Source organism: Ostrea edulis, chromosome 7, assembly GCF_947568905.1.
Source record: "Ostrea edulis chromosome 7, xbOstEdul1.1, whole genome shotgun sequence".
In the NCBI taxonomy this organism is placed as follows: Eukaryota; Metazoa; Mollusca; class Bivalvia; order Ostreida; family Ostreidae; genus Ostrea; species Ostrea edulis.
In genome coordinates, this window is record NC_079170.1 from 83,951,711 (window position 1) to 83,979,398 (window position 27,688).

Here is a 27,688-nt window from a genome sequence, read left to right on the forward strand (position 1 = left end):
GAGTTCACTGAGATATATTGAATCAACATATGAATGAAAATCATTATTGTTCAGAGATAAAACATCGCCGTAATATCTATATGTTGAGTTGAAGGCCACAGCAAGATTTTTTCCTTTTCATACAGAAGCTTTTGAATAAATACTGCCTATAAGAATATGGAAACCTGTCAGCTATCAAAGGAGCACAATTCCGGCCCATGGAAATTCCAACAAAATGTTGAAAGACCTGATCACCAAGTACTACGAAGATATCGTCTATGAGGAACTCCGAAATCTTTTTTAATATCAACTTCAGATTACTTGTGCGTAGAATCAGAGTGGTTTTTAACAAAGTATTTTTTTTGATATCTGATCACTAGATATGAATATTTCTTAAAAAAGCAACTATATATGACGTCAAATAATCTAGTCATTGATTTGTTGTGAGGAATGATCGTGTTTATAAAGTGTTGAAAAGTCGTACGTTTTGATGTTTATTTGAGAAAAGTTTTATGATTTCAAATCTACTAAAGGTTCTTTAGAATGTTTCAGAATCCACATTTGATTTACAACACTCATGGCATAAGTTCTGGCACAATACGTTTGAAGATTTTCATTCACAGGTGTTATCGTTTATGCAAGGAGTAAAGATATGGGCTTGATAGAACATTTACTCGATCAAACATGTATATACCGTATATAAGGGTTTTTTTTGATAAATTTAGGAATACAGTATAGGTGCAGTGACTTATATTCTGTTGTTCCATTGACTGGTATATTAAATGCTAAAAAAGATGCCAAAAAAAAAGTAAAAAGAAAAATTCTGGATACACAGACTGAAGTGATTCGACCTTTAAGGTATCAACAAGCCCACTGATTTCACTAGAATGGTCTAAGCCATTACCACATTCTAACCATAATCGACTCGTTTGATAATTTCCCTAATACTACAGCCATATTTTTCATTTCATTTCTAACTTTAATTCCAGTTTTCTAGCTTCACGTGCTAGTTTATTACATACTGGTTAACAGGACCGTGAACTAGTACAGTTTTTAACCGCTTTATATGCACTATACGTGCCAGAATTATCCGCTAATTGATTTGACCATCATCCGACATTACCAAGGCTCATTCGTCAGTTTTCTGTGATTCTATAATATATCATTTTACCGTCTACCTTACGGAAATATCCGATGATTATATGACTTTTAGACTGCCAGTTCTCGGTTTCAGGAGTTGGTACAAATTTGTTATTTTTCTCCTTTTTTTTAAATTTTTTTTTTTTATCAACTATCGTTATTGATTTAAATTTCTTATGGCTATCATTTTTTAGATGTCTTATTAATATCTTAATATCTTTGATATTGTCTTCTATTTTTCGTTTATTTTTATTGCACGGTAACAAGAGAATATCACCGGGAAGAGTTAACTTTTGCATTGATGAACATAATTAGTCCTACCTGAGATTGGTAAGGTGAAAGGTGAAGATAACGAACAGTGATCAATCTCATAACTCCAAAAAGCAATACAAAATAGAGAGTTGGGCAAACACGGATCTCTGGACACACCAGACGGGGGATCAGGTGAATAGGGGGAGTAAGCATCCCCTTTCGACCACTCAACCCGCCGTGAGCCCTATATCCTGATCAGGCAATCGCAGTTATCCGAAGTCAAAATCAGTGTGTCAAGAACGGCCTAACGGTCGGTATGAAACATGTCAGACAGCATTTGACCCAATGATAGGTTATTGGCAAACTAGATCGTTATAACGACCATAGAATTTCCGAAATGTGGACTTTGAACGAGACTGTTAAAACCCTTGCACCATCAACTTGTTCGTAGGTAGCCTGCCTCTATTTAAAAACTGATCATTCACAAAGCAAAATCTTGCGTATCAAATCAGTTGATAGATATAAACACAATATGCAGGTGATAATGGAGTATTGTGACATAAATATGGGAAGTTGACGATCGAGAAGCTGATATCATCTCGTTTATCATAAACCTGAGTTGTTTGTTTGTCATTAATATCTATTTTCAATGAAATATCAAACCATGAAGCAGGAATGGATGACCCTGATGTGTCTTTTATTTCGAGTGCCCGGGGATATACCGAATCGACATTTGAATGAAAATTACCATTGATAATAGATGGATCGTCGTCGATATATCTAAATGTCGCATTGAAGGCCACAGCAAGAGATTTTTTCGTTTTATGTAGAAGTGTTTTGAATAACTTCTGCACCATACGAATATAAAAACAGATCAGCTCATAATGGAGCACAATTCATGCACATGAAAATTCCAACAGAATGTTGGAAGACCTTATCATCAAAGACTACGAAGATATCGTCAATAAGGAACCCTGCCATATTTTCAAATTCCACGTCGGAGTACTTGTTCGTGAAATCAGAGTGGTGTTTAAGAAAGAGGCTTTTTAGATGACTGATCACTAGATATGAATATTTTCGTTTTCCTTTTTTGTTGAAGAAGCAAATGTTTATGATGTCATAAAGTCTAGTCTTTAATTGATCGTGGGGAATGATTGTGTTAAGTGTTGAAAAGTCATCCGTTTTGATGTTGCTGATCTGAGAAAAGTTTTGCGATTTCAACTTTACTAATAGGTCTTAAGAATGTTTTAGAATCGACATTCGCTTTCCACCATTTCTGGAATATGTAGTGGCACAGTACGTTTCAAGTTTCTCCTTCACAGATGTTAACGTTTTCGGGAGGAGCAAAGATAGAGGCTTGGTAGAGCACTTACTGGATCCAGCAATGCATCTTTGTTTGTAAGGGTTTTATAAAGTTTACTAATCCAGGATAAGTACGATAACTCATTTTCATCCGACCCATTGACTGGGATGTTAAATGTGTCTAAAACTGAAGCATGGTGTTAAAGAAGTTCATCGTTTGAAAGGGCAGTTGGATTACCAAAAGTGAAATTAATGCCAAGTTCGGTTAAAATACAATTGTAATACCGGTAATGAGCTTTACAAACAAAGACAATGTTGTTACAAGTTTAGTCAGCTGGAACCAAAACATATTCCTCATGTAACCTATCTAATTCTTTTATCACTTCTGGTTTACTAAACACAGCAGGATAGATGGTAAATGTACATACTTTTTGTATTGATGTATCTAATGCGGGATTTTGATATTCTTTTTGTGCTTTTAATCCATTCTGACAAAGTAGCAGTTTCTTCTTTTTCATATTTAACCTATCGTCTGGCATAATCGTCGACGGAAATCATAATAGAGATTAAGTTATATCACCAATTGAAGGAGGACCAAGGTTCTCTGTATTTATGACCTTTTAAAAAGTGATTTGAGGTCCTCATTTTCAACTATATCAACATCACCAATAATGACATGTCAAGCTGGACTATAGTTGAAAGAAGACGAAGAAGAAGAACACGTAGGTGGATTAAGCATAAGATGGCCTATATCTAGGCACTGTCTAGTTTGGATACAATCAAAATTAGGGCACCGCTAAACCGGTACATGATACGCCCGCATACATTATTGACCCAATAAATTAAACAAGTAAATCCATATCCATGGATAATGATTTGGATTGATATAAATTATGGATCATGCAGAAAAGGATTTCGTCGGAGTTACATTAACAATGTAATTTGCATTAAACAAATCTAAATATAAGGGTTGTAACTCCTTCCAAAATCGTGGGACACCATTCCCCTGGTAATATGCACATCTACATATTGTGATCTTCCTTTGCACTAATTATCATTGAAATTCCCTAACGGATTCAAGAGGAGTTGCGAATACAATGTAATTGCATAAAATAAATATACGTTTAATGGCCCTAACTCCTTCAAAAAGGGTGGTGCAGCATTCTTCTTGTAAATTGCACATGTCCACATTGTGATCGTTCTTTGTACCAAGTTTCATCAAAATCCCCCAAAGGGTTTAGGAAACGTAGCGAAGACAATGTTAAAGGGACATGCGGACAGATAGACAAACGGACGACATCGGTATAACATAATATGCTCGCATTTTTATGCGGTCGTATAAAAAGTGTAGATGCAATACACCCCTACTAACGTGTTCGGAACATATTCTTTATCGGTGTTCAGTAGAGCGTAAAATCAAAGACTATCGAATGAAATATAATCTCGCTGCTCCGAGACTCCAACGCGAGCTACCTGAGACCCGGTGAATTTTCTACCGGATATGGATTTGCTTTAAGGAATTCCAGTGTTAATATAAGTATCAATTAGAAATTATGGTATATTGTGCTTTATTTGTTTTTGCAATATATAGATCTACGTATCAATGTATTATTTTCCTAATGCCATCAGCTAATAAAGCTTAAATAAGAAATGGTAAGAAAGAGTTATCGTCCTTAGATTTGGACCTAGGCCAACTTTGAAAGAAGTCTTGGTTATCGTGAAAAAAAATATTGAGAGGACATCTTTCTATTTCAAATGCCATAATTAAATTTTGATGTTGCATAGGGATTGTGTTCAATTTATCAAACACTGAAATGTTGCATACAATTTACCATTTCCACGCAGAAAATATTATAGTCTGTTTCATGTTTGAGATATATACATGTATGTAACTGTGAATGTGCATGTTACAAGCAAAGAAAGATGCATTGCAAGTATCTTAAAACTTCTAAACTTAATATTTCTTTGATGGAAACATAATCATTTTCCTAATCTAGCAGTATAGATAAAGTGAATTTATTTTATGAAGAAAGTAAATTTTATTGATTGGATCTATTGTGGTGACCAGGGTGTGTGTATACTACCCATTCATAATTTTTTGATATGTAAAGATTTTGATAATTAAACTCATTGATGCATGCAGCACATCTAAGAAAATTAGAATGCATGAAAAGTATATGACATGTATTTGTATGATTATCATTTGGTACATATGTAAATGAAAAATTCCAACTTTTCCTTACATGATATGATTTAATAATAATACCATATTTATATAGCACCCTTTTCATACACTACATGTATGTACGCTCAAAGGTGACCAATTATGGATTGTTTTTAAGTGGAGGGAAAGCAACAATAAATGGAAATTAGAACATGACTAGATGTATACATGTATATATATAGTAACCATTGCCAAAGTATATAATGTACCAGTGATAATTTTAAAAGTTGATCACAAAACTGGAAAGGACATCAGGGGACAGTGCATTATATTTAACAGGACCCTCCCTGTATTTAATGCAGGGTTGTAATTGTCATTTTTAACATGTATATTAAATCTGGTAAAAAATGTGCATATTAGACACCAGTGGACAATGCATTAATTATTTATTAATTTTTTTATCAGATCATGCATCAATCTTCTTATATGTAGCAAAATATCGCAGTCTTTGATTTATATAAAATCATAGTAGAAAACATTTAAAATTTCTGAGTGGTGCAGGTCTCATACTCATTTACAGATTGGCAGTTTATAGCTCTGAGTTTCTGTAACCACACATATGTATTACTAATGTTTATTTATGCAAGCATTTATGATATATATTAATCATTAACACATATATTAATGTGACGGGACAATATACATGGATATACATCATAACTTTTTCCTTTATTGATACATTATAAGCAGTACATATTTTCATAAGTCATTTCTAAAAAAAAAAAAAAAAAAAAACAATTCTCCTTTTATGAATGAAATACCTACATGCATTTCTGATCTTTTTAATTAATTTAGATTTACTTATTCCAATTACAAACTTATAATTACAGAAACACACATGTAATAATATCAATAATCTTTTTCATATTTAGATTAGTCATGTATCTGTATGTTAGAGGACAATCTGTACAAAAATTTAAAATCTTAAATCAAATAATTGAATCACAATTAGGATTACATTGCACTACACTGTAATTAACTAAAATATACATCAACTATATTTTGTCTGTAAGAAACCTTTGCTGTTTCATTTTTAGTATTACATTTCACATCATAATTAAACAGTTATAAGTCTCAGAAATCAAAATTGAGCTGTGATCATCCAGAAGCTGTTCTAGAAATTTAGGAGAAGAAATTATTTTGCATGATCATATTACATGGATTTTTTTTTTTAAGTTTGGCCAAGTTAGGATCATAGTGTGCACTGAGTATTATTTAACCTAAAGTAAAGAATTTTGTAATTATAAGTTCCCTTTAATGAAAAGCTGACTGTGCAATGTTAATTATTTTACTTGTTTTAGTTTGTGCTATATATTTAACTGAATTGCCTTAAATTGTAAAAAAAAAAAATTGTGAATTAAATACAATTGTAACTGATCAAAATATTTATTATATTGCATGTTGATGGAGTTTTGAAAATTTAAAAGCATAAATTAAGGCATCAAATAAATATTGTGTTTCTGACCAAAAATTAAACACACTACCCTTAGTTTTTCAGATAAACATATATTGTTGAAGAGATCATAGGAGAAACATTGTTTGACATCTGTAATTCAATTTTATCTATAATAAGGAATTTTAATCAAACTAAATCTAAAAGTTTCATTGACAAGTGAAAATAAGTTCAATGATCAGAATATTAAAACTTAATTGTTTACAGTTAAAGAAAAAAGTTACGAATTATATGTTCCAATCTGAATTGAAATGAGACTGGTATATTCGACTCGTCTTCGGTACACCTCAAAACAAGGAAGTGTATCATAGAGAAGTGGGATTCTTTTTCTCTTGCCATTATTTTGACTTGCACAGCAATTTATATTTTTAGCCTAAATTTCAAATCATAATACATATTTGTGCATGTGTCTGCTTTCAGTGTACTTTTTGGGGACTTTGAGTGATTCACCACCCTTTGAACAAATGTATTTTGAGATCCTCAAAGGAATCCTAGATTTGTCAAGGTATCACATCTTCCTATAATTGAATGTAATGATTACGTTTTCAAGATTTTAAAGGAGATTAATTAATTCTGTCTACAAAGCGAGATCATTTTATCTGTCCTTAAATTTTTAACCAAGCTATACACTGCATGCAGATAATTTTGTTTCTTAAAAAATTGTTATAGTATTTAAACATCTTTTTATGCATGGTTGTATATACACATGTAACAGAACTTATGAAGTACATGTATATGTGTTCAGTGTTTTATTATGTAAAATCTACTTAGGGGTACAACTACATTTACAAATTATGTACATGCATACAAAGGCGCAAACACAATTTCTACCTCAAAACTTTCATCAGATACAAGTCAAAAAATTTAAGATTATAAGAATTAAGCTAATAATTATACATGTAGCAGATCTTAGAAATATTTTAGTGAAGAGATACATTATTGCTTATGCTATCACTTTGCCTGTATTTCTGTCTTGGTTGAGTATAATTAGTACACTTGCAGATGACACACACTGTTTCATGGAATACTGAATCTTAATTACTGACAAATCGTATAATTTCATAATATTACATTTTTTGTTACATACTAAATAAGTGCATGATTTTTTTCCTTTTAGAAGCCATGTTTTAATTGCTGCCCATCAAATAGTACTGTGTCTTGCATGTGTAAATTGTAAGTATTCAGTGTCTTAATATAAATCGTTAGTATTTTGAAGCATGATGTTACAGTTAGTTTATTATGTCTCCCCTCTTCCAGGGGGATCGAGACATTGTTTTTGTATTTTCTGTCTGTCCATCTGTCTGTCACAAATTCTTGTGAACGCTTCTCCTCCTACAGTATATGGCTTATCCGCTAGACTTGAAACTTTGTACAATGCTTCAATGCCATATGGAGATGTGCATATTGTTGGGACGGGAGGATCCAATTATTTTCCTAAAAGTTATAGTGGATCTAAGAGGGATGGAAGATGTTTAAATAGCTTGTGAATGCTTCTCCTCTGATATGGATTATCAGAGTTAGACTTAAACTTTTCACAATACTTCAATGTCATTTGCAGATTAACATATATTGTAGGGATAGGAAGATCCAATTGTTTTCTTAAAATCTTAGGGGTGGAGGGTATAAAATAATTTGTGAACACTTCTATATGGCTTATCGGAGTTCATAAATGCTTATATGCTTCTGCTCATGCTTTCTCCTCAATACCATAGAGTACAATAATTAAGGGGCAGTTTCATTTGGAGATCTTCAAATTTGGGGAGCTCAGGGAGACATTTGTATTTCCTAATAAACAATCTTTAGGTTCAAATTGTGATTATGGTATTTTTGTTTCTTTTCTATAAAATGTTAATTATATTAAATATCTATTTTGAAAAAAAATCATAAAATATATATGTAAAGTTATAATTAAAATTTTTCTTTCTGGTAAATTAGGCATAGTGTATATGCAGTGTAGGTAGAGATAAATCACATAGCAAAGAAAAATTCCAAATTGATTTAAGCTCACATGAGCTGAAAGCTTGAAAGAGCAATTCTGATCACTTTTTGCTGTCATCAGTCCATCTGTACAACCTTTTGAACTTCTTCTCCAAAACCATAGTGTTAATTTCAGCCTAACTTGCCACCCTTCACTGGGGAGATAATCACAAAATAGGGTGGGTTCATTAAAAGTCTTCTCAAAAACCACAGGGCCAGAAGAGCTGAAATTTACAATTTAGCAAGCTTCCTGGCATAGTGTAGATTCAAGTTTATTAAAATCATGACCCCCTAGGGATAGGATGGGGCCACAATAGGGGATCAAAGTTTTACATGCAAAGGTATAGGGAAAATCTTTTAAAAATCTTCTTCTCAAGAACCACTGGGCCAGGAAAGCACAAATTTACAAGAAAGCTTCCTGACATAGTGCAGATTCAAGTTTGATAACATCATGGCACCCGGGAGGTAGGATGGGGCAACAATTGGGGATCAAAGTTTTACATACAAATATATAGGGAAAATATAACATCTTCTCAAGAACCAATGGACCAGAAAGTAAGACAAAAGTTTATATTTACATGAAAGCTCCCTGACATAGTGCAGATTCAAATTTGTTAAAATCATAGCTCCCAGGGGTAGGATGGGGCCACAATAGGGGATAAAAATTTTACATACAAATATATAAGGAAAATCTTTTGATTTTTTTTTAAAGAATCACTGGGCCAGAAAGTCTTACATTTATGTCAAAGCTTGCTGACATAGTGCAGATTTAAGTTTGTTAAAATTATGCCCCCCCCCCCCCCCCCCAGGGGAAGGGTGTGGTCACAATAGGGGATCAAAGTTTAACATACAAAAATATAGGGAAAATCTTTTTCTCAAGAAGCCATTGGGACAACGAAATTTACATTCACATGAAAGCTTCCTGACATAGTGCAGATTCAATTTTGTAATAATCATAGTTACGGGGGTAAGTTGGGGCCACAATAAGGATCAAAGCTTTACATGCAAATATACAAGAACAATCTTTAAATATGGGCCAAGGTAACTCATGTGAGCAATGTGGTCCATGGGCCTCTTGTCTTTAATGCTATTGATACTAAATTGAAACAGAATAGATATCTAGAAGGAGTAATTAAGACAATCAATCAGTATTCATATTTCATACTGGAAAATAAAATTTAGATAAATTATATTGATCATTGTGAATTTTTTTTTTTCAGAGATTCATTTTGAGGAAATAGTTGGTGTGCAGTGCACATTCCTAAATGAATTCATCAGTTTACATTAAGGATCTACCTTCAAATCCTGTAATCTGGGATGCTCTAAAGTGCATGTCACAGACTAAAGTTATAAAAATAACTTCCAAGAATTTTTAAGAAATTGTTATAACTTTGAAATGTATGTATATACATGTATACTGATATTGAATTAAATTTTATAAAATTTCAGCATCTGATTTTATGTATATATAGACATATTGTAAAAATTTTCCACTCTAAAGATTTAATTTCTTTAATATTTAAGACTTAAAAAAAACCTTTGCAGATACAGTGGTGTAACATTGTCTTACTTTCTGATCAATACATATAGATAAGAAAACTATGTATATTTCAATAAATGTGGAAAATTTTCAACCATTGAATTTCCATTTATGAGTAGTAACTTGTACATAGTACTTTTTAACCAACTTTGATACTGTATAACTATAACTACCTGCTTGCATGCATTGTAGAGCACAACCGTAGTAATAATTCACATTTGCTGATGAATTGCTTTAGCATAAAGAGTAAAATTAGTACGTTAAGTTTTAAATTTATGAAAATGCATATTAGGTTTTTCACAGATATTTCTTAAGATATATAGAAAATATGTATATATTCATATAATTGTATAAATCCTGCTAATCTAGCTTATTCATAAGTGAGGTATATGGCACGCCATATTTATACAATGTATCTACCGGTATTCCTTTAAGGATTTCATATATAATTTATGAAATATCTTCTATTTCTGATACGATATATAATAAATCTTATAAGATATATATCTCATATAATATGTAGTTTATAAAATATTTAAGATATATATTATAAATTATGAAAGATATCTCCTAAGCTTTATAAGATATCTTGTATATCAAATGATATAATGTTTAACAGATATCTTATAAAACATAAAATATCTTAAATGTTTTATAAGATTTCTCACAAGCTTTATAAGTTATCTTACATATCTTATAAGATATCTCATAAACAATTTTTAAAAAAATATAGCTCAAACTTTGATATATCTTATAATATACATGAAAGATATCTTATATGTTTTATGATATATATCTTATAAAAGTAAATTCATATGATACATTATAAAGTTAACAAGATGTCTTATAAAATTTCGTTTTTGAGATATCTTATAAAATATCTTATTAAGTTTGAGATATCTTAAAAGACATAAGATATATGTTTTAGAAGATAACTTATAAAATATGTAACATTTTTTATCATCTTTTATCAGATATCCAATTGTAAAGGATACAATTAATATACATGTATTTCATAAACTTTAGAAGATATCTTGTAAGTTTAATAAGATATCTTATAAAATTTATGAGATATCTTTAAAGAGGAATAAATCTAAAAATAGCATGCTATAGAAGTGTAGTAATAGAATCTAACAATAACATCAATTTCATTTTTTCTGTGACGTTGATGATTAACTTATAATGTGATATATTATTTTGTGCAGTTTATATGAGTCGCAATTATACTATAAGAGAGGAATCGCACATTTTCTTCACCAATTCTATTTTCAATGCAAAATATTCTCTTTTTGTAACCAATGCTGAAGATAACTTGATTTGTTAAAAATCCTTGACAAGAGAAAAAAAAAATTGTTTTGTCCTGTGACTTGCCCACTCTACAAAATCCTAAATCGGGGAGGGGGAACTTTTCTCCTAAGTTCGAAAAAATTCATGATTTCTTAATTCGGAGGGGGGAGGGGGTGTTAAAAACTTACTACCAAAGATAATTTTTTTATACAAATTCTCCATGAATACATGCATATATGTTTGCAGTTCTGTCTTTACCCTAAATACCACTATAAATGAAAAATGGAAGAAAGCAGTCTCCCCAATTTCTTTATTTGCATATGTTATAAACAATGGAATTATTACCGTTGCCCCCCCCCCCCCCCCCCCCAAACAAAAGAAGAACCCCCCCCCTCATGACACGACAATAAGACTAAATATCAGTTAAACTACAATCTAAATCTTTAAATGACTTTAACTTCCCGAGCTTTTCACTATTTCACAATCATCGCTGGTATGACAGTACTTAATTGAATTTTTTAATTTGCATTGATGATACATGTTTATTACAGTATATAGAAAATGACTATAGCTTTGGCAGATTTATTTCCGGTTTCCTTCACTGCGGAATTTGACCTCACCTCTAACCTTTTAATGGGTAAAAAAAACCCACGTGGTGTAAATTTAAATAACAATAACATTAGTAGGGGTGCAATAGTAGAAGTATGTTTGTAGGAAATACAAGGAGTAGACTTGAACTTGGAATTAGTTGGAATTCACGATTGGCCTGTTTTACAACAAAAAATATTGCTTGATGTAATTTCGGAATATCATCCATGACCTGTGCTGGTTTACAGAGCTTGTGATTGGCATCATCCATAATCATAGAGTTCAGTCTATATTCAGGTACAGCAAAATATATGTATAGGTTAGCTTTGGCTTCTTCAAATAACGTATGTAAAACTCTCAATGGAACAGAATAAAGATTTGTGCGAATATAATACAGACCTCATATCTGTTGACTTAAGGTAAAAGTTAATAATAATAATAATAATAATTGGTTTTATATAGCACCTTACCCAGCGCATGCTGCTCAAAGCGCTTTACAATTATCAATGTACGTTATTACCCCGTCAGACCTTATACCAATCTAGAACTTTCTCAGCCTCCTAGAAAGCATACAGTGCACGTTGCCATTACAAGCGCTAGAGCACTAACATTCTAACAATATCTTCCACTGTCTATAGCCAAGTACCCCTTTTACACTTGGGTGGAGTGAGGAAATTCATGTAAAGTGCCTTTACCAAGGACACAACGTCAGCCCTACCGCGGCCACGACTCGAACCCACGACCTTCCGGTCGAGAGTCTGACGGCCTAACCACTCGGCCACCGACGATCAAACGTGACATCATTTATACCTGGTCTTTTATATGAATAATGCTCAAGACTGCGTTTCCGTCTTTGAGTATTTAGAAAGAGTCCTATCACATTCACGTTATTTCCTTTTGGACTAGTAAAACGTGTAAATCATATACATTATCATTGCATTCATATGGAAATGCAGTACTTAAGAGTCCTGATCCAGTGATCTTCTCGTTTGTCTACGAAAAGTGGTAGTTAATGTTGGTTTGTTTGTGTGATGGTAATTGTTTTTAAAAATCCTGACTTTCACAGACAAGATGGAGTGGTCCGGTGAATGAAAATGCTTGTAAAGAAGTTGGTTTCCACCATCATTTATTAAAAAATCTGTACTCCGATATTCTTTTAATAAGTGAACCCTTAGTTTCTCCCACATATAGTAAGCCACATAGGTTACACCCAATAGCGTAGACAACGTTAGAAGATTTACAAGTCAAATTAGCAAACGTTTTGGTACAGGAACTACGTCCAGTGAGATTACTACTAAATTAATTTCTAGTGATCAGTATATCACAAGTTTTATACTTTTTACAGAACATTTAGAGATCAAGCACATGGGATCAGAAAAGGAATCATCAAAATGTATCTTAAAGGAACAGAATAATCTTTAATTTGGGTATAAGAATTTTCGATTCTGTACCAAAGATGAAAATTTTGTAAATTTTTCGTATAACAAACCCCACTTCCACACGCTGATAGAAGCAATTTTTGGTGATGCATGAAAAGTTCGTATCACCTTTAATCGTAAAATCAAGGTAATTTTGCAATTACCTGCAGCATTATGAAAATAAGTTATTTTCAGAATTTGCAACCATGTCGATAAAATGAATTACATATACATTATAATTTGTGGGAGTTAATTATTTTGATTAGAATGTAACTCTCGTGAATTGTCACTTAACATCTTATAAATGTTTACACTACAAAAAGAATCGAGACATAAACAATATCAAAACTTACCCGCTGTCTTTCTGCTTATAACTGCAGATCCGCGGTGCATATCGCGACCGGATTATCGATCTCGTGTTTACAGGGTGTGTGTGATCTGCATAAATTTGCATCGCCCCCACCGTGCACGACTGTCTGTATGCTGTGTACATTGTACTTATGTGTTTGGGTTGTTATGTTAGTGGGTAAAGTTAATACTATTGAAACTCCAAATATACTGATACTAATGTTTGCTTCATTTCTACATTATGAGGATAGAAATTTAACATTTTATAAATCAATTTAACTCCTTCAATGCAATTCGCCTTATCGGCATGATCGGATTTAGGATTTCAATTTAGAGGGGCGTGGAAAAAAAATGTGAGAGACACGGATTTTGTTAATCATTTTCAGAACCCCAGTTCACCCTGACAGCGGCTCAGCGGGCAACGCCTACGAAACGCCCCCGTGATTAACATTTTTTTTAAATAGTGAAATCTAGTGTAAAACTAATTAAAATTTCCAGTTGTTATGTGTCAGAATCCCATTTTTTACCAGCAAAAATCAATAACAAAATCAATTTAGAAAACTGCAAAAGTTATATGCAATTATATTGAAAGAAAAATAAAACAACAACAAAATGCTAATTACGATAGGTATCCAGTAACAGTGATCGTTGCTGGTTTGAATACATCGTCGGTTACCCACAGGTGTGTCTAATCGATTCTCTTCATCATCATTTGAGGGAGAGTGTGTTTACTCAAAACCGAGGTTTGGGACGATGGTTTGAATGCCAAGCCGATTTTACACACAAGACGGTCACAAATCGGCAGTCAATTCCCATCAAAGTAAATTCTGTAGTTATGTGGTTTCCATGTTTAGCTAGCTTGATGATTGTGAATATAATGTTCCAGATGAGTCCTAATTCCGATGTTTTAAGTGCTTGTTTTACGAGTGCTTAATATCACAATATTCACGGTGTATTTATAGTAAAACTGAAGTTTCTGGAACATCCCAATACATACTGAGTATTTGAAATGCTTCTTACTGTTTTTGTTTTAGACATATTCTATTTTATATATAATGTACAAATGATTTAGTCACAAGTTCTAACAAATTATGTTTGCTTAAGGTACGATTTGACTTCGATCTACCCCCCCCCCCCCCCCCCAACTAGAAACAAGGGGGGGGGGTACATCTCAAAATTTACCAAGAGTACTACTTGACTTCTACACCTCAAAAACATAAGTCAGCTCGTACCCAGATTCTTGGGTACGAATTGACTCTTGGCTTTTGGGTACGAGTTGACTTAATGGGTTCAAGTTGACCTGGGTACGAGTCGGCCAGGGTACGAGTTGACGTGACTCCCTTATGAAGTATGATTTCACCATCGAAAAAGTGATACAAGCTCTCAAGTATTTTATATGATTTTTTGGGGGGTGATTTATCCCGGAATGATAAAAAAGTTACTTTGTTTGCAAATAAGATACTCTAGAGTCCAACTTTTGCTGTGATTTGATGCATAATATCAATATCTAAGGAAACATGCCTAAACGACTCAGATAGACATCTAATTTTTTAAATGAAAAAAATATTTATGAAAATTGAGTGTCACAACTCACATGTGTATTCCTTGTGACAAGACCCTCTATTGGTATTAACATTTTAGATCTCGTGACCCTGACTTTGGTGTTTGAACTACTTTTGAAAACCTTAAACCTTGCCTATCATCACGTCTGCTGCCATATCGGCTCAGCGGTGTTTCACAAAGACATTTTGTTTTTACAAGTGATTATAATTTGGTTCTGGTGTGTCTTTTGTTAGTTCTAAGTAATTAATCATCAATGCCTTTACAGTTTTGCCGATAATGATGGGGAAAACCCCACCTGACTATGATTTTTATTTTAATTTCTTTCATCTTGCACCAATAAAAGTTTTTACCTTAAATAAAGTTTTTATCTATATAATAGTGCACGATTACTTTTCAAAATGGATGAATGAGAAATGAATTAGCATACACTGGCAGTAACGATTTTTGTAGGAATATAAAATATGTCACTTGAAATTCCGAATGAGAATATGAAAATAAGTATTCGAATTCTCATTGAAACGGATCGCACAAGTGTCGGATTAGACATTCTAACGGTACATCCATCCATGTTCAGGGTTTATTTAAATGACATATTTGGCTTTATGCTGTTTAACGTCCCTCTTGAGAATTTTTCATATGGAGACGTCACCGTTGCCGGTGAAGGGCTGCAAAATGTTGGCCTATACGCTTGGCGCTTACGGCCTTTGAGCAAGGAGGGATCTTTATCGTGCCACACCTGCTGTGATACGGGACCTCGGTTTTTGCGGACTCATCCGAAGGACCGCCCCATTTAGTCGCTTTTCATGGGATAAATTAAATGAACATAACCAGGCTCAGGATATATTTACATGAACAGAACCATGTTCAGTTTAGCTTACACACTGGAGAACAAGAACTTCTAGTGGAGTTCTGTTTGGGACAACATGACAAAAGATTCTAGATTTTCTGTTGAAAATGCATGATTATGAATACTGGAAAGTATCAATTACTACCTATATATCTATTGCGGGTAGATAAATATAACTTGTTTTCATTGAACACGTGGCTGTCTATCTATAGTTTGTAAGAGTTACCTTACGTGCAGTATACACGTAAGATCAGTTGTGCAGAGCATGCCGGTCATTTGAGCCCAAGACTTGGCACTTTTCACACGCTTCATACACATGCCCCCTCTCCTTATGTATTGATATTACGATTTTATCATTTAAAAGTCTGGAATATTTATTAAAAAATATGTCTATCTTTGTAGATATCAAGTTATGTACAATGTATCAGAAAGCGAGACTGATATCCGTGCGGTCCATGTTCTGAACACAGTGTATGGATAAATGTGCAAGTCTGGGATCATTTGAATCAGGGTGGTAAATATTTTATATTCGTTTAAGACAAGGTCAAATTAAAAACATGAAGTGTTTGTTCAAAAGCATTGTCAGTCACACAATCTGTAAAATAAAATGTAAAATGAAAACAAGTACCTCACTAGGAATAGTCGTTTCTGTGTAATATCAGATTAGTAGAAATAGTCGTTTCTGTGTAATATCAGATTGGTAGAAATAGTGGTTTCTGTGTAATATCACATTAGTAGAAAAACCGTGGAATCATTATTGTTCGTGGCGCCTCAGTGTTCGTGGATTTCATCGATACATTTTACCCACGAATTTACGTTCCCACAAACCAGTGATTTTTTGCAATAGCTTCTATGGCAATATGATTTATATTTTTAAAATGACGTTGAACCTTGAAAGTCCATCCGCACGAACTAGTAAATATATGGCTACCCACGAACATTGGCCCCCCTCGAACATTAATGATTCCACGGTAGTAGATTCTGTGTAATATCAGATTAGTAGAAATAGTAACTGTTGATTCTGTGTAATATCAGATTAGTAGAAATAGTAACTGTTGATTCTGTGTAATATCAGATTAGTAGAAATAGTAACTGTTGTTTCTGTGTAATATCAGATTATTAGAAATAGTAACTGTTGATTCTGTGTAATATCAGATTAATAGAATTAGTAACTGTTGATTCTGTGTAATATCAGATTAGTAGAAATAGTAACTGGTGTTTCTGTGTAATGGCTGATCAACATCACAGTGGGAATTGAGAGTAATGGTGGCTGTATTTATCGTGACCTATGTCACGTGTGCCACAATTAAGATCAAGGAATGCGACGGTGACATTAGTTTTCAAAACATTCGTACATACTATGTATATATGTTCATGATCTTTTAAGTAGTAAAGATTTAATTCAAAGGAGCATTGCTACGTATTGGTGCAACCTAGTATATCATGTTTTCTAAATCTCTCAGAAACTTATTATCCCTCGGAATTTACAGTATGCTATTTACTGTGCGAAACACTCTGCCAACTTTATAAATATGATACATGGATGTACATGTACAATGTGAACTAATGACTACGATGAAGATTTCAAACAAATTCCAGTGTTCATTCTAGCAACAATATATAAAAAGTACATAGCGCGAGATACTACTATATGTACAGGAAATCTAAGGTACGTATTACATATCGCAAGTGCATCTATTTATAGAAAACCATTGGTACAAACTTTGTGAGTAACTATTTTTCTAAATATAAATATTATATATGAACCACTCCAAGCAAACATCCCCTTACGTGAACATTTTGCTTTCGAAAATAAGTATTTGATGTTAAATGAATGTATACACCACCGGGTATTCCTTGAGAATATTAAAGGTATTTTGTATTTCGTTCATATGTTATAGGTAATCACAGACAATAACTATATTTGAGCAATGATGTTGTTTTATTGCATTGATGTTAAGTCATTTTAAAGAAGCAGGACAGGGCTTGTCCTCGGCTTTTGTCTTCACAAGGTGCACACAGAATTTAGTCCTCACTACCTTCAGACTTCCCTGATGACTAGGACAATTTTTTGATTTATTGTTTGTGTGGTTGGTTATGAATAGATGTGGTTAAAAATAGTCATGATTCATTTAAGACCATTTGGCTGAAAATTACACTCAAGACGATGCACATATATATGATGTACATGTTTCCGTGATTAACTACACAAAATTTCAAGTAGTGATATCGTGTTCTTGCTTACAATTAGATATACAAGCATGATTTATGTGTAGAATATTCCTATTTACATTGCATGCATCTTTTCATATAAAAATTGCAATGTCATAAAAATGAAATCACATCTAGTCATTTATTAAGTTAACGTTTCCAGTTCTTCACATCTCAGTACATTCTTCTGAAAATTATATGCTATCACTGTTTCTGTTTTTACATAAAACAAATTATTATAAGGGGTGATATGAAAAGATTGATGCGTATTATTTTTTGACATGGAATACCATGCTTATTCACCCATAGTTTGTTAAAAACATAAAATCAGATAAAATACCCGCAGAAGTGCATACATGTACCTGTGATAAAACTGATAACGGACCGCGTCACTGAAACTGTTCACTGATCTGCAATGATTGACTTGTTCTCTTTATACATGGACGCGATTTGATAGCCTAAAGGCGAAGACTGTGTATTTGTCAACATTATTTTTATCGGGCATTCTGTGAGGTTTTTAAAGATATCGATGCAGGTTACCAGAACCATGTCGCCAAATCCCGTGCCCTTGTGCAGATGTTCATTACTTACACGAAATGAGGAATATTTAATCTACCACAGAGGAACCCCTCCCTCTCCTTTTAATTGTCACATGATCGTATAAGTCACGTGACCTGATGTTTACACATCCCGTATTTTCTGCAATAAAGTAAACCTTCATAACATAGCATTGGAATATAAAGTAATTAGAGGTAAAACATCGTCAGAATTACTTCTAAAAAGTAGGGAGATGTCAAAAAGACTTCTAGCATCAATATTTGACCCCAATCTAGAACATCGTCAAAATCGATGGTATTTTTCACAAACAACGATCTATATTTTAACAGCATCAAAATGAATTTTATCTTTTATTAAGATTAGTAGAGATGTATAGCTTCCTATCACGGATTCACATAAAATATCGGCAGATCTTCATCCAATATTATTATTGACTTTCTTATTTCAAAAGCCTATACACATTAGGAACAATTTCAGAGTCACGATATGATATTAAAATCACCGTAGTACATATTATATACAAAAAATTGGAGACTTATATTACATCAAACAGAAATAATTGATAATCATTTGACGAGCAGAACCTAACACTTGATAGCGGTAGTAGATGACGACAAAACATTGTCCACACGATACGATTGCATATACATGTTTTAAAGTATCATTTACCATTTGCGATTTAAATTTATGAAATAATATGCCATGATTTTAAAAATATTACCCAACATTGGAAAGTTTTAAATCCGGTTTTCTTAGTTTTTATACACCCGTCGAAGAAAGTATTATAGTATGGCGTAGTCCGTCTGTCCGTCCGGACCTTATGGGCGATAAACAGATCGAACTGTAAGCTCCAGGATTTTACAACTTAGTACATTTGATCACCATGATGAGAGGAAAATGCTTATTGTTTTTCAAGGTCAAAGGCCAAGGTCGTAGTATCACTTATTGGGAAAGCCTAGTAGGAAACCCTTGTGGGTAGGATACAAACCGAACCGTCAGCTCCAGGACATTACAACCTGGTATATTTGATCACCATAGTGAGAGGAAGATCCCTATTGTTTTTCAAGGTCAGAAGTCAAAGGTCAGGGCCATCGTATTACTTAGTAACAAAACCTTGTAGGCAGGATACAAACCGAATCGTAAGCTCCATAATATTGCAACTTTGTATATTTAATCACCATGGTAAGAGAAAGATGCCTATTGTTTTTCAAAATCAGAAGTCAAAGGTCAAGGTCGTAGTATTACTTCGTAGGAAAACATTGTAGGTAGGATACAAACCGAACCGTAAGCTCCAGAATATTGCAACTTAGTATATTCAATTACCATGATGAGAGGAAGATGCCTATTGTTCTTCGAGGTTATAGGTCAAATATTAAGGTCGCAGTATCACTTAGTAGGAAAACCTTGTAGGCAGTATACAAACCGAACTGTTGGGGCTAGGACCGTCAAACGTTGTAAGCGTACACTTTATGCCAAGTGGAGGATGCCCATACATCCATTACCTTGAAAGTTGCGAGTCACTGGACGACAAAACCAATCATGAAAAAAGTTAAGGTCACGAACACTGACCAATTTCATAATCTTACATGTATGTACAATACAAAATTGACAGTGTGGGAAACATGGACGCCTGGAAAAATCAGAAATGGGATCAGGTGCCTTCCAGAAGCGAACATCCCATGTCGACCGGTCACACCTGTCTTTAGCCTTTTATTTTTATCAAGTAAACGGAGTTATTCGTAGTCAAAGCCAGGGTGCCGTTTCATCAAACATCGTAAGTAGTTGCGTAAGCTTTGTTTGGCGTAACTTTCTGACTACACTTAATATTTTACGTACGCACGTTGCATCAAATGACGTAATTTTAGAATTTACGTAAGTTTTCTACTAACTAGTAGGAACGCTATGTCAGGTCAAACCCTTACGTAAGTACCTACGTCGGCGAAAATCCTGGGCGATTGTTAGTACATGTATATACAGTATACGGAATTTTTTCCGAAGAGCTTTGCGTCGTGATCGATTTTCTCGAGAGAGGATCCTTTAAGACGTTTGCAACGATAAATATGTAAGGGTTACTTCTCTTTGAAAACTAGTAACTGTCTTACAAGTGTCTATCTGTACATGAATGATGAAGTACAGTGCTATTCCCAAATCCCTGTGTAAGGTATTCCACTGTAAGGGGAACATTCACTTTGTTGTGATATCAATATACTTATAAATCACATCCCTGTGTAAGGTATTCCACTGTAAGGGGAACATTCACTTTATACTTATAAATCAACACTGTTTGCCAATAAACTCATAAACGGTTGCTCCAGTGTTACTGCTTGCACCTTTAATATTGTTTCATATATAAGGTGAACTCCGAAAGCTATAATCTAACTTGATTAGTAAATATCGTCAAATTAATTAATATCTTACTTTTGTTTTCGATAAACGACCCTGAAATAGCAAAAATGAAAGTAAAGTGGCGGATTCAAGTCAGTTTTTATTTAACGACAATTAAGATAAAACGATATGAAGTTAATCCGTTGTTTATCGATGCTTGATTTTCATCTTACAGAAGAATGTTTTGATAATTGTTGAATAAAGAGAACATGCCTGTTCGTTTCTTCCATCCGTGATTTTAGTCTTGAATCAACTTTATGGAAATTTCCCGAACGAAGCAAGGCAACGTCATACCAATCGTACATTCTCGAGCCTTTCCGGCAAGCCAAGAAGATGCGAATGGTTTACAACATAATCAGCATAAAATTGTGTAGGTGTCAGTGTTAGTTATACTTACATGTATGGTAGTTTTGACTAGGTCTATATTTAGCATTTTATAAAGATTTATAACTTATAATTATTTTACTGATATTTTCAATGTTCAATGATTATAGAAGTCACTGTAACTTCTTGTAATAATTTATTAATAGTTTTTTTTATATGTACAAACACATGGATAAGCACAGAAAATTTGTTTTTTGGTTGAACACGTTTTATGATGACACAGATCTTAAAAGTAAGTAATAAGTTGAAAACTGTTCAATATGTCAAATATCGAATGGTCCGTGACTGTTCGGGGAAGTTTGCGCCTTATAACCTTTTACCGAAATTGGGTTGGACAATGTCCAAGAAATCAGGCCACTGTTTACAATGTTGCAGTTTTTCTGTTTGTCATTCATATAGCGCATTCGTTTTCGATTATTGCGTTTGACGAGAAGAAACGGTGTGTATTCATAATTTTCCCCTTAAATTCTCGCACTGGACAAAAATTACCATTATAAATACATTCGCAATACTGGGTTTCGAATATTGAAATTATGAACGATCGTTCATTTTGTCGTTGGTCAACTATTCGGCATGATGGATTACGATTGCATTCGTAATTCAATTTTCAATACAAAAAGAGGTAATTCATGTTACATAAAGAACATTTAATTTGGAGCCCCAAGTCATTCCAAATAATCAAGTTTTATTCACTGTATATGATGTCAATGAATATAACTAATGTACTTAAAATCATTGAAATATTTTTCATAAATTCATTTGAATTAAAGATATCGTTCGTTCATTTAATTCAAACATGCAATAAAAAGTCATTCCTCTATTCAAAATTACCTAATTCTGATTTCCGCGCTTGCTCGGGCTTCATCTAATGTATTTATAAATATCTTCAAAACTACTGCACTGACTAGCAGAAGGATAATTCGCTCCTTCAAGTAGGACCCAGGGTTACCTCATTTTAGTATGACCCCAGGTCCCCCTATTTTCTACACGGTTTACTACGCTATCAAAATAGTCCCACATAAAAGTGACAAAACAATGCGGACAATGTATATTGCACACTACCAAAGCAAAATGAATATTGAGCAAGTCATTATTGATAATTTACGTGTCATCATTTCTTAGCAAAAAATAGCCTAATTTTGAAAATGATATTTCACTGCATCCCCCAGATCTTCCCAAATACGAGAATTTGATATGAACCTAGCTGGCCTATAATAAACACAAATTAGTGAAATTGAACTTCGAATATCATCCTTTTATCTATTTGTAATTTACTTAAAGATAATTACTAGATAATGTTACACCTAGAGGATGACCTCTAGTCACCTATTGATTTCAGACATGAAAATTATGTAACTGTGGATTATATTTTATGATGTTACAACAGTGTCAAGGTGAAGTGTTTAGCTCACCTGAGCCAAAGAATAAAATGAGCTTGATCAGCATGTGTCTATCCGTTTGTAAATCTTCTTATCTAATGGGCATATTTTAACTAAACCTAAGTGTTGTCCAAATTCGTGTTCAGAAGATCCATGGGTATTTTGTCTAAATTATGTTATGGTTTGATTTTGCAGTTGTGTATTAGAGTTGTTGTAAATAGAAAATATAACATATATAAGGCGTGTCTGTAAGATGTGTATAAGAGATAACGGGAAGTATGAATTTCGGACATAGCAGGAGATTGGTCATGTGGTCACTTTATCTGTTACCTAGCTATGTATTTGAAATAAAAATAGAAATATAAAAAAGGTCATCCATACACTGAGATGTCGGTTACCTCAGGACACCTTTCTATAAGTTTTCTCAATGGTGACCTGAGATACCCTTGCATGACCATTCATGAATGGGTAACCAGATGAAACCCTTATATGACATTTACATCAAAGGGTGACCAGAGGAAACCGTTATATGGCATTTACATCAATGTATGACCAGAGGTAACCCTTATATGACTATTACATTAATGGGTGACCTGAGGAAACCCTTTTATGACATTTACACCAATATGTGACCAGAGGTAACCTTATATGGCATTTACATCAATGGGTGACCAGAGGTAACTCTTATATGACCATTACATCAATAGGTGATCAGAGGGGAAATCTTGTATGACCACTACATCATAGGCTGACCAGAGGGAACCTTAAATGATGTTTACATCAATGGGTGACCAGAGGTAATCCTTATATTATCATAACATCAATGGATGACCAGAGAGAACCAATATGCGACCACTAAATCAATGGATGGCCAGAGGAAACCCTTAATTTACCTTTACATCAATGGGTGACCAGAGGTAATCCATATATTACCATTATATCAATGCATAACCAGAAGTAACCCTTATATGACCATTACATCAATGAGTGACCAGTGGTAACCATTATATGATCATTGTATTATAATGGTGACCACAGGTAACCTTTGTAGAACCATTAACCAACAGATTAATTGGGAAATATTCCCCTGCATCGATATGGTCCCACAAAAAAATATTTTTTAAGGTTTTATATGATGATGAAATTTATTCATCTGTAAGCATTGAAACAAAAAAAATCACTCCATCAGAAAAAGAAATATAGATTGATAATAATAATGATAGTAGTTAATAAACATAAGAAAAACACAGAAAAGTGGAAAGATCTAATAAAAGGATTCATAACAGAATGTAAATTGGAGCATGTCTACCTATCGAAAAATTTGTGCTTCGACAATGACAAAGTCATGCAGAAAGTAGGCATATTCACCCTTTTCTAACAGATAAGAGTTTTACTTGTATTTATATTTACGCACATTTATTTTGAGATATAAGAGCTACTTCCCGGTGTAATTACATTATGTATTTATAAAGACGTGATTTTTTTCAAATTTTTAAAAATATCAATAATTAAGCTCTTCCTAATAAAAAAAGTAGGTCTTCGTAACGGTTCGATACTTGACGAATTTCGGTGATAGGTGATATTCACGGTGTATCGAAGTCGTCGGTGTGCAAGATAATCCGTACAGGTATACCTTTTATGTTTATGTTTATCAAATAAAGAAAACATCTACATGTAGGTCTATATCAGGCACGCATCGAGGGGGGGGGGGAGTGAAGGGCGGTCACCCTGCGTTGCTCCTCCACTTTTTTAACAATACGAAGTTTTGCTATATTGCACTGTAAATGAATGAGAGGAAGTTATGAATAAAAACTATTTAGCGAAGTATGATCATGAGCATTAATGGTAGAAGACTCCCCCCCCCCCCCTCCCGAAAATATTTTGAGGCACTCATAATTGAAGATTATAGTACCCCTACGATTGGTGAAAATGAAACCTAAGAGAGAAAAAATTTAAGTAATCACTAAAAGATTCCAACAAAACCCACCCACTCCACCCCACCCCACCTCCGACTTAGGATTTGTTATAATATTATTCAAAAAGTCAACATCTAATTTATGTTCCGGTTGCAGACCCCCGTTTCATTTTGCAAAATGATGGTGCGTGCCTGTATATAATCCCAATTTATAGAATATGCACACATATTTAATTTTTCAAACACATTTATAGGTCTATATTAATTATCCCATTAAAGTATGAATATATCGTTAATATATATACAATGTAGCTGTATCTTGTCGACCTACATGCACTTAGATATGATAACCTTTGAAATAATAAAAGAACTACTTTCTGTAGGAGAAGAGATGTAAAATATATACATATAGATAAATATATTTTGTTTATGGAGAGATATATTTGATTTAGTATGCAATGCCCAAACAGTATGGTATAGTAAACTTCAACCACCTCTTCCATCATAACCATCTCTGTCTCCTCCCTTTTTCTTTTGTGCATTTTCTTTGTGTTCTTTTCATTCATTGTTTTGGTCCAGACAACAAGTGAAAAAAAGAAGAAAGAATGATGTACGCAAACTCAGGACGTGATAACTACGCACATAAGCATACATGTAGTTGAAGACTTAGTCGAGAAGTAGCGTACACATGTATTTATGTCGTTTCATGAAACGCGGTTCGCACTAAACTAAGCACGTAAGCATAGTTGAAAACTTATTATTATTATACTTAACTAGATTTGCGTAGTCAGCGTAAGACTTAGTTCAAAATTTACTCTTATTGATGAAACAGCGTTCTGGATGTAAATAACGGCTTAACAATTGGTATGAAACACGTCAGAAAGAATTTGAGCCAATAACAGGTTTATCTCATAATGCGTGCAGAAGGATAATTCGTACCCTCAAGTAGGACCCAGGATCACTGCATTTTAGTATGACCCTGGGTTACCCTATTTTTTACACAGTTGACTATGCTGTGAAAATAGTCCCACGTAAAAGTGAAAGTACAATGCAGACAATGTATTTTGCACACTACCAATGGTAAATGAATATTGAGCAAGTCATTATTGATCATTTATGTGTCATCATTTCTTAGCAAAAATAGCCTAATTTTTAAAATGATAATTCACTGTTATCTGTACCCCAATATTTTCCCAAATGCGAGAAAATGATATGAGCCTAGCTTATGTTAAATACAACGCTGTGAAAGTGAAATTGAACTTGGAATATTATGCTTTTATTTATTTACAAATAATTATAATATGATGTTACACCTGTGGATGCCCTCTGGTCACCTGTTGATTTCAGACATGGAAATTACGTTCCTATGGATTATATTTCATGATGCTACAACAGCGTCAAGATGAAATGTTTACTTAAACTGATCCAATGAATGAAATTAGCGTTTTTGATTATTAGTCTATCAGTTTGTAAATGTTCTTATCTACTGGGCATATTTTCACTAAGCCTTAAGTAAAGGTTGTCCAAAGTTATACCCAGATGGTCCATGGGTAATTTGTCTAAATTATGTTATGATTTGACTTTGAAGTTGTTCATTGGAATTGATATAAATAGAAAAATAAAGTGTCTATAAGATGTGTATAAGAAATAACGGGAAGTATGAATGTTGGACTGTTGATTGGGTATGTATACTAGCGGAAAAAAGAAACTGTGCATTATTTAATATATGAAAAAATAATAAAAAACTAACAATGAGCAAATCCTATTTTTTAATACTGTTAACAAATGTATCGTTACAAAATTTCATAATCCATTAATGTTAACGTCGAATAACGTCAATTTCAGCACACTCGAATGACACGTATTCGAACTTGAATTAAAAAAGTTAACAACGCGTGTGACCACCATTTGCATTAACGCATGGTTGACAACGGCGCCTCATTGATGCCACTAAAATGTTCAGAAATGCTTGAGGGATGTTGTTCCAGATGTTGGTTAAAGCTTGGCCTAAATCAGCCAATGTCACTGGCTGATTTGGTAAACGGCGTAGACGTAGTTCCATTTCATCCCAGACGTGCTCTATCGGCGATAAATCGGGGGAAACAGCTGGTCAAAGTAAGACTAAGACATCGACATTCTGTTGAACAAAATAGTCCCTGACTACACGTGCAACATGTGGCCTTGCGTTGTCTTGTTGCAGAGTGATGTGATTTTGCTGTCTCTGTATGAAGGGTATCACATGGCGCTGAATACTTTCGTCTCGATAGCGTATGCCGGTGATATTTCCATTGACAATTTGTAGAGGGGTCCTTCCACTTGCTGTTATTCCACCCCACACCATAACTCTACCTCCACCGAATTGTAGACGTTGCACAACACAAGCGTCCTGGTACCGCTCTCAAACGCGACGATACAATATGCAACGGCCGTTACTGCTATCCAAATGAAATCTGGATTCATCAGCGAACAGAACAGGCCCAGTCCTGTATTCTGAATCGCAGATGTCATCTGCACCACGCTAGTCTAGCGATACGATGACGTTTAAGTAGTATTGGACGCACCGCTGGACGTCTTGGTCTGATGTTGTGCTCGCGCAGACGATTATGCACAGTTCTTGGAATGATTGGTCGAAGTCCAGGAATGCTATGAGCAGTCAAACTTGCTGTCTGGAAACGATTTCTCAGGCGTGATATTCCTGTCGACGCGACGTCACACGAAGACGCCCAGAACATGGTCGATCCCGAATGTTACCAGATTGTTGGAAACGTCTTCATAATGACTGGATGGTGTTCCGATGAACTTCAAAGTGTCTTGCTACGATATTTGTGTCATTCCAGCTAGAAGCATCCCAACAGCACGATTACGTTGGTTTTCGCTGAGTCGTGACATGACAGAAGGGTAAATTTTGTCAAAACTAAAGTGCTTTCCTTAACGAATA

At 33.9% G+C, this 27,688-nt stretch overlaps 1 protein-coding gene and 1 long non-coding RNA gene across 2 annotated transcripts in view; one reads left to right on the forward strand and one right to left on the reverse strand.

Annotated features, from left to right (window-relative positions):
• The window catches only part of LOC125654636 (exoskeleton protein RP43-like), a 38,590-nt gene extending 25,052 nt beyond the window's left edge, over nucleotides 1–13,538 (reverse strand). The window contains exon 1 of the mRNA XM_048884627.2: nucleotides 13,514–13,538. The gene's annotated coding sequence lies outside the window, so the exon portion shown is untranslated. The remainder of the gene's footprint in view (nucleotides 1–13,513) is intronic.
• LOC125654106 (uncharacterized) lies at nucleotides 6,659–9,775 on the forward strand. The gene is made up of 3 exons (XR_007362191.2): nucleotides 6,659–6,855; nucleotides 7,468–7,523; nucleotides 9,548–9,775. It is a non-coding gene; the product is annotated as an uncharacterized LOC125654106 (long non-coding RNA).
• Nucleotides 13,539–27,688: the final 14,150 nt, after the last annotated feature.